This window comes from Scardinius erythrophthalmus (assembly GCF_964197995.2).
Source record: "Scardinius erythrophthalmus genome assembly, chromosome: 2".
Classification (NCBI taxonomy): domain Eukaryota; kingdom Metazoa; phylum Chordata; class Actinopteri; order Cypriniformes; family Leuciscidae; genus Scardinius; species Scardinius erythrophthalmus.
In genome coordinates, this window is record NC_138222.1 from 17495770 (window position 1) to 17505700 (window position 9931).

The window sequence follows — 9931 nt, forward strand, 5'->3', positions numbered from 1 at the left end:
CGGAACTGGACTCGGAACTGGACTCGGAACTGGACTCGGAACTGGACTCGGCTCATCTGGGCCGACAACTGGCTCTGGCTCTTGCTCGAGGACTGGCTCTGGCTCTTGCTCGAGGACTGGCTCAGGCTCTTGCTCGTAGGCTGGCTCTGGCTCTTGCTTGAAGACTGGCTCTTGCTCCGGAACTGGACTCGGAACTGGACTCGGAACTGGACTCGGCTCATCTGGGCCGACAATTGGCTCTGGCTCTTGCTCGAGGACTGGCTCTGGCTCTTGCTCGAGGACTGGCTCTGGCTCTTGCTCGAGGACTGGCTCTGGCTCTTGCTCGAGGACTGGCTCTGGCTCTTGCTCGAGGACTGGCTCTGGCTCTTGCTCGAGGACTGGCTCTGGCTCTTGCTCGAGGACTGGCTCTGGCTCTTGCTCGAGGACTGGACTCGGAACTGGACTCGGAACATCTGGGCCGACGACTGGCTCTGGCTCTTGCTCGAGGACTGGCTCTGGCTCTTGCTCGAGGACTGGCTCAGGCTCTTGCTCGAGGACTGGACTCGGAACTGGACTCGGAACATCTGGGCCGACGACTGGCTCTGGGGGCATGACGCTCTCAGTCTCGGCGGGCATGATGCTCTCAGTCGCAGGCTCGGCTGGACTGGCGTGAAGTGCAGGCTCGGCTGGACTGGCGTGAAGTGCAGGCTCGGCTGGACTGGCGTGAAGTGCAGGCTCGGCTGGACTGGCGTGAAGTGCAGGCTCGGCTGGACTGGCGTGAAGTGCAGGCTCGGCTGGACTGGCGTGAAGTGCAGGCTCGGCTGGACTGGCGGGAAGTGCAGGCTCCGCTAGGCAGACGATGTGCTCAGATTTAGCTGGGCAGATAACAGGCTCTGGTTCGGCTGGGCTGATGAGAGGAGGGAGATCAGAGAAGTCATCATCCCTGGAGATAAGTTTGATTGAACTGATGAGATGAGGATAGGACTGGATGTGAAGATCTGGTTGAACACGTAGATGTTGGCTCTGGAGAAAGTGTCCGGCCCCATATCGCCCACATCCTCCTCTGTGACCTCCACGGATCCCCCTGAACACAGCTTGGCGGGTTCCCACAAAAGCCTGCTTATCCTTCTGGTTGAACATAGTGTATTTCATGGGGTTCACGGAAGCACGGTCTGCGGGCTGTGTAGGATCCATAACGGTATGCGGTCAAGCCTTCTGTCAGGATACAGACCAAGAGACAGAGGTAAGTGAATCAAACACAGCTTTATTTACAGATGATCAGAGTGCGAGGTGAGTATTCACTCAATTTAAGTGCAGAAGTCGTGAAGGAAACTCGTTGTGGGGTGAAAAGCAGGTAAGCACTTTCACTTTGGATAAGTTGACGTCAAGCAATCTCAGTTCAGTAATCTTTGTCTCTTCTCTTTCAGATGCAGATCGGCAATCAAACAAACTCAGTTGAAACACTGGAAACTCAAAGGAACACAGGATCTCAGGCAGCATGGACTCAGACAGGATTTCTGAAGACAGCACAACAATGACATAAAGGTGAGTGTTTCAGGTAAGTATACATTACAGCTTGAAGTCTGGATGTGTCAGAGGAAACGGAGACAACGGATTATGGTCTGTTCCTGTTGGAGGCTTGACCCAGACTGAAATCACAGGGAATGTTTTATGCGTTGACTGATGAGGTTAATGATTGGGAACAGGTGCGGGTGATTAATGATCCTGAGAGTGAGTGCAGGTGTGCTAGAGGGAATCTTGGGTAATGTAGTGCAGAAACCAACGGTAACCGTGACAGTCTGAGGATATTTTCCCACCGGTTAATCGACGTGTGACCGAGTGGGTGCTTTTAAATCGCTAATATAATAGTGAAAGAAAAATAATGATAATGTTGCACACACAAACCACACACATGTGGGAAAGAATGATGCTTTTAAACAACACTAAACCGCCATTAGGTGTCGCCAGGCATCCATCTTAATAAGCGAGTCATTGATTCATTCGTTCAAATGATTCGTTCGAATGAGTCGATCATGATTAAGACAGATGTTTATGGATTGATCATTCAATCTTTGAGTCAACCGATTCGTTAAAAATGCTGAATCGTTCAGTTATGAGAAAACACGTGATGGTTCTGCCGTGATCTTTGTTTAACTATTTTCGCTGCTGAAACAGAACAAAAACAGTCAACATTGAATCTAAAATGTAAGTGACTTAATTGTAACTTTTTATTAACCTGTTGTATGAAATCTAGGGGTGGGAGAAAAAAATTATTCTTAGATGCATCGCGATGCGGACGTGGACGATTCTGAATCGATTCACAAATGTCAAAAAATCGATTCTCTAAAAAAATATTTTTCTAATAACGTAATATTGACGGAAGGCAAAAGGCGGAACTCTAAGCGGACGTGCGTGCAGTCTGTGGCGCGCACATAACAGAGAAGTTTCTTCTGCTCACCAAGGCTGCATTTATTTGATTAAAAATACAAACAAAAACAGTAATATTGTAAAATATTATTCCAATTTAAAACAGCTGCTTTCTATTTTAATATATTTTAAACTGTTATTTATTCCTGTGATCAAAGCTGAGTTTTCAGCATCATTACTCCAGTCGTCACTGTCATATGATCCTTCAGAAATTATTCTAATATGATGATTAAAACTCAAGAAACATTCATTATTATTTTAAATGTCGAAAACAGTTGTGTACAGTCTTTGATGAATAGAAAGTTCAAAAGAACAGCATTTATCTGAAATCTAAAGCTTTTGTAACGTTAAACACTACCGCTCAAAAGTTTTGGGTTAGTAGGCTAATAATTAAAATTTTATTTTGGGGGGAAATAAATAAAATAAATCAGTACTTTTATTTATGAAGGATGAGTTAAACTGATCAACAGTTACAGTAAAGACATTTATAATGTTAAAAATATATATATTTGAAATATATGCTGTTCTTTTGAACTTTACATTCATCAAAGCATTTTGAAAAAAAAATCTGTACACAACTGTTTTCAACATTGAAAATAATAATGAATATTTATTGAGCATCAATCATCATATTAGTATGATTTCTGAAGGATCATGTGACACTGAAGACTGGAGTAATGATGCTGAAAACTCAACTTTGATCACAGAAATGAATTACTATGTAAAATATTTAAAAATTGAAAACAGCTGTTTTAAATTGGAATAATATTTCACAATATTACTGTTTTTGTTTGTATTTTTAATCAATAAATGCAGCCTTGGTGAAAAGAAGAGACTTCTCCTAAAAACATTAAAAATCTTACTGACCCCAAACTTTTAAACAATAATATATATATATATATATATATATATATATATATATATATATATATATATATATATATATATATATATATACATATATATATACATATATATGTATGTGTGTGTATGTATGTATATACATACACACACATACAAATATATGCGATGGAGGGCCCATACAGCACATACAGCGATGGAGGGCCCAAGCCGGCGGTACCGCCACCCCGGTGCCTTTAGGTAACTAAAGGCACCGGGGTTGCGGTGCCACCGGCTTGGGCCCGTAATCGCTGCTTGCAGCTATATTTATTGTTGTAATTGTAACCTTTTTAATAAAATAGCAAAACATATTTACAAGATAGATGTAAGCAAAATCTTAAATGGTCAATATAAGTCTTCTTCTAAATATATCTTTTGTCCTTGCATTGTGGCTCAGTCAGTTTCACACCTGAGTGAATGGCTCATCATTATGCAGAGTGGGTGGGACATTGTATTTCTCAGGTGTAAACCACTCCTCGTTCACGCCCCCTTGCATATTGACTTTCCAAGCAAAACCTGTTTTACATCAATTTAAATACATTAAAAATGTATGGTTTTATGTGAACGATAAAGCAAGACTATTTTCACATAATTTTGAAGAAAAAATTCTAGGCGAGGACATCCATTAGTCAAAAGTCTTATTGACACATATTTACTATGTGTTTTGTGGCCTTATTTCAGAAATTTTAGTTTTTAGTTTTTTCAATATCCATGCATAAACATTATTCTCTCAAAAATGAAAACATGTACATACACGTGGCTCACATATTATTGTAGCCCTGTTTGTGCTTTATAGAGTGAATTTACACCTTTTCCATTAATATGTTTATAAGCAACTGAAAAAAGCACAAATGTCAGGGCATGTCAGAACATCTCAAGGGCCCCAAAAACAGCCCAGACCCCAGAGGGTTAAGCGTGCAAGGCAACCACCCATAATAGCATTACAGTAATCTAGCCTTGATGTCATGAACGCATTAACTAATTGTATGTTTTGTCAAAAATAAACTCATCAACTTGTTATTATAGTATCTGTTCCAATGTAGGCTATATCAAACTAATGAATCCTTAACTTTGAAATACGTATGATAAAATGTATACTTTTAAAAAAAGAAAGATTACGCTTTAAATATCCCATATGAAAAAAATCTGCATGTTTCACATACAGCAACCATATATCTTCCTTCCTTATATCGGCCAAAATTACCTTCTGTGTTTCATGTAAGGCCAATACATGTCCTATATAAAATCAGACCGATTATGGCCACTTTCACTTGTAGGGGATTTTATATATGAATATTGTTATATATATGTGTGACGGGTCACTCCATCTTACTGTTGCTGCTACACATCACCACGGACAACCACTTGGATCAGGTTTCTTTATTGCTGGAACACAGTATGACAGTGTTGAATCGTGGGTTCAGCAAATAGATCTCGGGAAAACAATCCCTTATCTCTTTATCTATAGTGTGCGTAAATGCTATACAAATACAGGAATGTATTTGTGCTAGTTACCAAGGCCGTAACCAGGGTTTGAAAATTAGTGAGGTCCGAGGTGAGGTGCAGAGCCGGATTAAGAATTCAGAGGCCCCTGGGCACAATCAATGTCTTGTAGGCCCCCCCTTAGGCAGGCCTAATGTATAGTTTGTCCAAGGACATTTTAATTTTGCATTAAGAGTTTTAGTTTACTGACTTAAAAGGAACTTTGTTGTACTATGCTGGAGTAAAGTTCATAAATGATAGATCTTTCCCATATAGGATTTTGTAAAACTATGTTGGGTAAACCTCTGTCCCTCTAGGGGGGTTCGGGGGCATGCTCCCCCGCAAGAAAATTTTGTACATTTTAAGGTTAAATGCATCAATCTGGTGCTCTTTGAGAGCTCAAAATTAAGAGCTTCAACGGGCTTCAACCCATGAACTGTGCACAAATAAAAAACATTGACTTGTACCTGGACATTAAAGGGGGCTCAAACATATTTTTTAGTTATGATATGGAGTTTCAGTCTACATTACATTATAACTGGTGTTTTAGTATGCCAAACAATTAGTATAATAATATAATAATGATTTCTATAATTATTCCTATGACATAAAATCCATATAGCCTAATAAATGAAAATGAATATTTCAAAAGTATATTTTACATTACACTATAGGAAAATTACAATACTTTTGTCCTAATGTCTTCACTTGCAAGAAATAAACCCTTTGATCGCGTGAGCAAAGTGCGCACTTTTCTTTAAATCACGCAGCACAAACATAATGCCTATATAGGATACTTAAAGTCTTGTGCTGTTTTATAAAGCACAAAACCATATCACGGTTTCGATATTAGTTCGTTGGCAAAATATAACGCTAGAGACCTTTATGTTAGGCTATACATTTTACATCTCATGTGTATTGGGAAAAGGGAGAAGAGGGAGAAGAGCGAGTTCGGCAAAAGGCGGATTCGAACTCGAGTCGAACGCGTCAAAAGCTACTTAGTTTCAAGCACCTCACGCACGCCCAACGACCCGTGCAACTGTAGCTATTTAGTTGTGGGTGCCTTTTTTGCTAAAAAGACAGGCACTTAGTGCAAATTATACGCGCCATTATCGGAAATGTAAAAGAAAAAAAAGTTTATTGGCACTTTTTGGTCATTTCATGACTTTCAAATTGACATCAACTACGATGCTGTTGCATCATGCTTGTAGTTTCTTTTGCGCTTTATTTATAAATTATAATAAAGTGACATAAAGCGCTCTGCCGCATTTTTTACAGTCTATGCTCACAACACGCTCTCAAGCCCCGTTCACTGATCTACCTTCTCGCAGCGACATAAATTGCAAACACACATATGACGCGGTTTAAACGGCTAATTAATCATTCAGAGAGCTTGAAATTTTATTTTTGAATATAAAAAAATGACCGAGGTCCGGACCTCGGTGACCTCATAGCTGGCTACGGCCATGCTAGTTACAAATGTATGTGATACTAATAATGTGAAATAAATCAAATTAGATATCAAGCATATTCACAACAAAAATGCATAACTTGTATGTCTTTGAAACAAAATAAAACTGTGTGTGATCGTATAGTGGTTTTAGAATATCTAGGCTGAATTATAATCTCTAGATACAACATACAGTACATTTCAGCAGTACAATAATGAAACTACTTGATCCATTTTACATTATATTGAAATAACAAAATAAGGAACATTATCATTGCAAACGCAACACTCGAGCACATGTGTGGCTAATCTCAAGACTACCATGCTGGTCTGCAAGATAGCTAAACTCGACTTGCACACAACAAATAACATGACGATAAAACCATTTACACAACATAAGATTATTACCTGGAACACAGTATGACAGTGTTGAATCGTGGGTTCAGCAAATAGATCTCGGGACAACAATCTAAATAGCATGTAAAGCAAGTGACAATTAGCACGCTAGTTCACATGAAAATATGCTTGGTTGCAAATCTCTAAAACATGGCTTTACAAGACACATAAATCATCAACTAAACTCAAAATAGTTAACTGGAATCATTATAAGTACATTGCGTGACAAAATACGAGACATATGTACTTAGAATTATAAGAAAACATCGATTGTCCCAGACCTCCCAAATTGCGTGACTTACCCCTTATCTCTTTATCTCCAGTGTGGGTAAATGCAACGCAAATCCCACTGTCACACTGAATCAAACTGCCCCTAGATGGCGTAGTTGCATCACTTTTAATATAATTTAACTAGCAACTCTTTTTACTCCGTTACATATGGTATATATGAATATTGTAAAAAGTCTTATATGAGTTTTACATGACAAAAGTATGCAAAGGAGCATGGTTTTAGTAGAAAATAACTGATATTCATATACAAATAATTTAAAGTTCTTGTATTGAATCAAATGCTAGTCAAATTAAAGTCATGTAGGATTTATACACATTTTGTGTAATTTTTTTATGCGTTTCATACAGATTTCTAGCCTGGGTTTTCCCATGCTGCCTTGCGCGCAGCGCGATTTTATTCACACTGTTAGGCAGCCTGGACACCATGGACCAGATTTTCCCCTCAAAATGGGAACCAATCACAGAACGGGGAGGGAGCAGCAAGACGATGACGACGTCTATGCGGGACACCGAAGCTGTTTGTTTATATCTATGGATCCAACATGGCATCAGACGTGAAGTTACCTTTTGATGCAGTTTAGAACGCAAGTTTATTTCGTCTTCTTCCTCGTCGAATTTCTGTCGCTCTACATACGTCATCTGGTATAATTGAAACGATTGGCTATGAGCTACGTACTGGCGCATTTGATAGACATTCGTAGTGCAAATTTGGAAATTGTACAGTGCAGAAGTTGGTTCAATGATGTACTGTCAAAATATCACTGACCTTTATGAGGACTGTTCATTTTCCTACAGGATTTGAAAGAGCAGTTGAAAAGCAATGACATTGTAAGACTGTGTATTTACATTAATTGTGAACTGTCTGGGCCTGTTGTTTGTGAACAAATCATAACATATTATTGTAAATGAACAAAGTTGAGTCAAATATGTTTCTAGAACAGTGATTAAAATGTTGAAAATTGGCTGGAATATATTTTTGTATATGTGACGAACTCTGGTGGTGATGCACTCTAAAAACGTTTAATATGATTTACTAAAAAATTTTGATGAAACATTTTTACACTTAAAATATTGATTACATTTTAAAGCAGTGAAATCAATTACATAAACTGTATGAACTGAGTAAATGTAAGTAAAAAAAAATAAGTAGATCTGAGTAATTGCATTTGGTACAATAAAATTGAGTAGAAATAATTGGGGGAAAACATTTAAAAAACAATATTTCTGAGTAATATTAACTGTTTTTATATACAAGTAATTTTAACTTTTTTATTTCCTCTAAACCTTTGTAAAAATATTCCATACAACCACCAGTATAACTACATGACATTGGCCTTTATTGTCAATGAGTAGCCTACAGCAGTACAGTATATGTTATACTATTTTAACACATATAATATTGCCTACATTTAAACTCATGTAACAAACATTTTAGAAGTAAAAATTAAACATTTAGGCCTAAACATTCAAGTAATTCAAGTGTAATCAACCGGCCTGTTAGCCAATATCCACCGTATCAGAGCTGGTTCTCGTGCCGGAGATTGACTCGCACTCTGCGGGTGAACCTCTAACTTTAGACTGCCGTTCTGCGTTTCACTCTTAGCCGAAAGATGCTGTGACGCAACTGACTGCCTATAAACAAACAGTACACAGTTCTGAGAACATTTTATCATCCAAATAAGTTATATTCATTATCTTTAGGAATATAGTTGTGTGTTATTTTAAGTTACAATCACGCGAAAAGACAGGCGCGACACTCGTTTAACTTAAGCCGCGTTTCCACCGCAGGAACTTTCCCCAGGAACTAAGAACTTAGGGCTGGTATTTGAGGTGTTTACACCGCAGAAACCAGGGTCTAAATGAAGTTCCGGGTAAATATTTTCCCCTCCGATAGTCCCTGCTCATGAAGTAGTACTTTTTCAAAGTTCAGGAACTTTCAGGGGTGGGACTTGTGCGCTGCACAAGCTGATTGGTTGTGTTCACCCCGCATTTTGGTTGGATGACTCCACGCAGCATTTTATTTACATTTAACCTCCCTTTTTAAAAAATCTATTGCGGTTCGTGTCGTGGCTTCATGCAGTAAGAGTTGTCTGTCTGCAAATATGGAATTTAATAAAAAAAAAACTGGTGGACTGGTGACGAGTTTCAGGCTTTATTAAGCGTATTTGTGGAAGAGAAAACTTTCTGCGCGTTCGTCCCAGCCATCTCACGGTCAATGTCCACAATAGCTGATAACATACAAATTTTATATCTAACGTTAGCATTACGAGCTTACTGAACACGCTTTATCGGTGCTCGTCTCTTTTCTGCCACAGCTTTTATTAAAGGGGGGGGGTGAATTACTGTTTCATGCATACTGAGTTTTTTACACTGTTAACCTGTTAAGCTGCAACCCCACTTTTGAAAAATCCCAAGAAATGACATACCCAAACTGAAACAGATACAGTTCATGAACCCGTTGTACTAAAAGCACAAGTATGATCTCATTTGAAAGCTGACACCTGGCAGTTTATTGTAAATGTAGAATTAGTTATTGTCATAATGACAAAAATTGTTATAAATAGCTTCAAATTTTTGTAAAGTTATCAGGGTTCCTACACAATTTTCATTTCAAAATTCCATACTTTTCCAGACTCAAATTTCCAGACTTCCCTACAGATTTTTTCCGACTATATTTAACTTGTTCTGATAAATTGTTTTAAAATTCAACTGCTAACAAGGATGTTACATTCTAAAGATTTAGTATTGGCATTTTTGCCTTTTATTAGGATAGGAAAGTAGCTAGACAGGAAGTCAAGTCAAGTCATCTTCATTTATATAGCGCTTTTAACAATGTAGATTGTCTCAAAGCAGCTTTACAGAGATAAGCGTATAATTTAAGGTAACAGAGATTGTTTCGGCTTTACAGCAGAGTTATGTTATTTCCATCTAAAGTTAGTTTTAATTGATTTGGTTCCGTCGCAATGATCATTTGTTATTAAATTAGGGGCCGCTAAGACGACATCA

The 9931-nt window shown here is 38.5% G+C and overlaps 1 protein-coding gene across 1 annotated transcript in view; it reads right to left on the reverse strand.

Annotated features, from left to right (window-relative positions):
- LOC308687238 (uncharacterized protein) overlaps positions 1-6961 on the reverse strand; it is a 52403-nt gene extending 45442 nt beyond the window's left edge. The window contains exons 1-2 of the mRNA XM_081359604.1: positions 6937-6961; positions 6647-6707 (exon numbers count right to left, since the gene is read on the reverse strand). The gene's annotated coding sequence lies outside the window, so the exon portion shown is untranslated. The remainder of the gene's footprint in view (positions 1-6646; positions 6708-6936) is intronic.
- Between the last annotated feature and the right edge of the window lie 2970 nt (positions 6962-9931).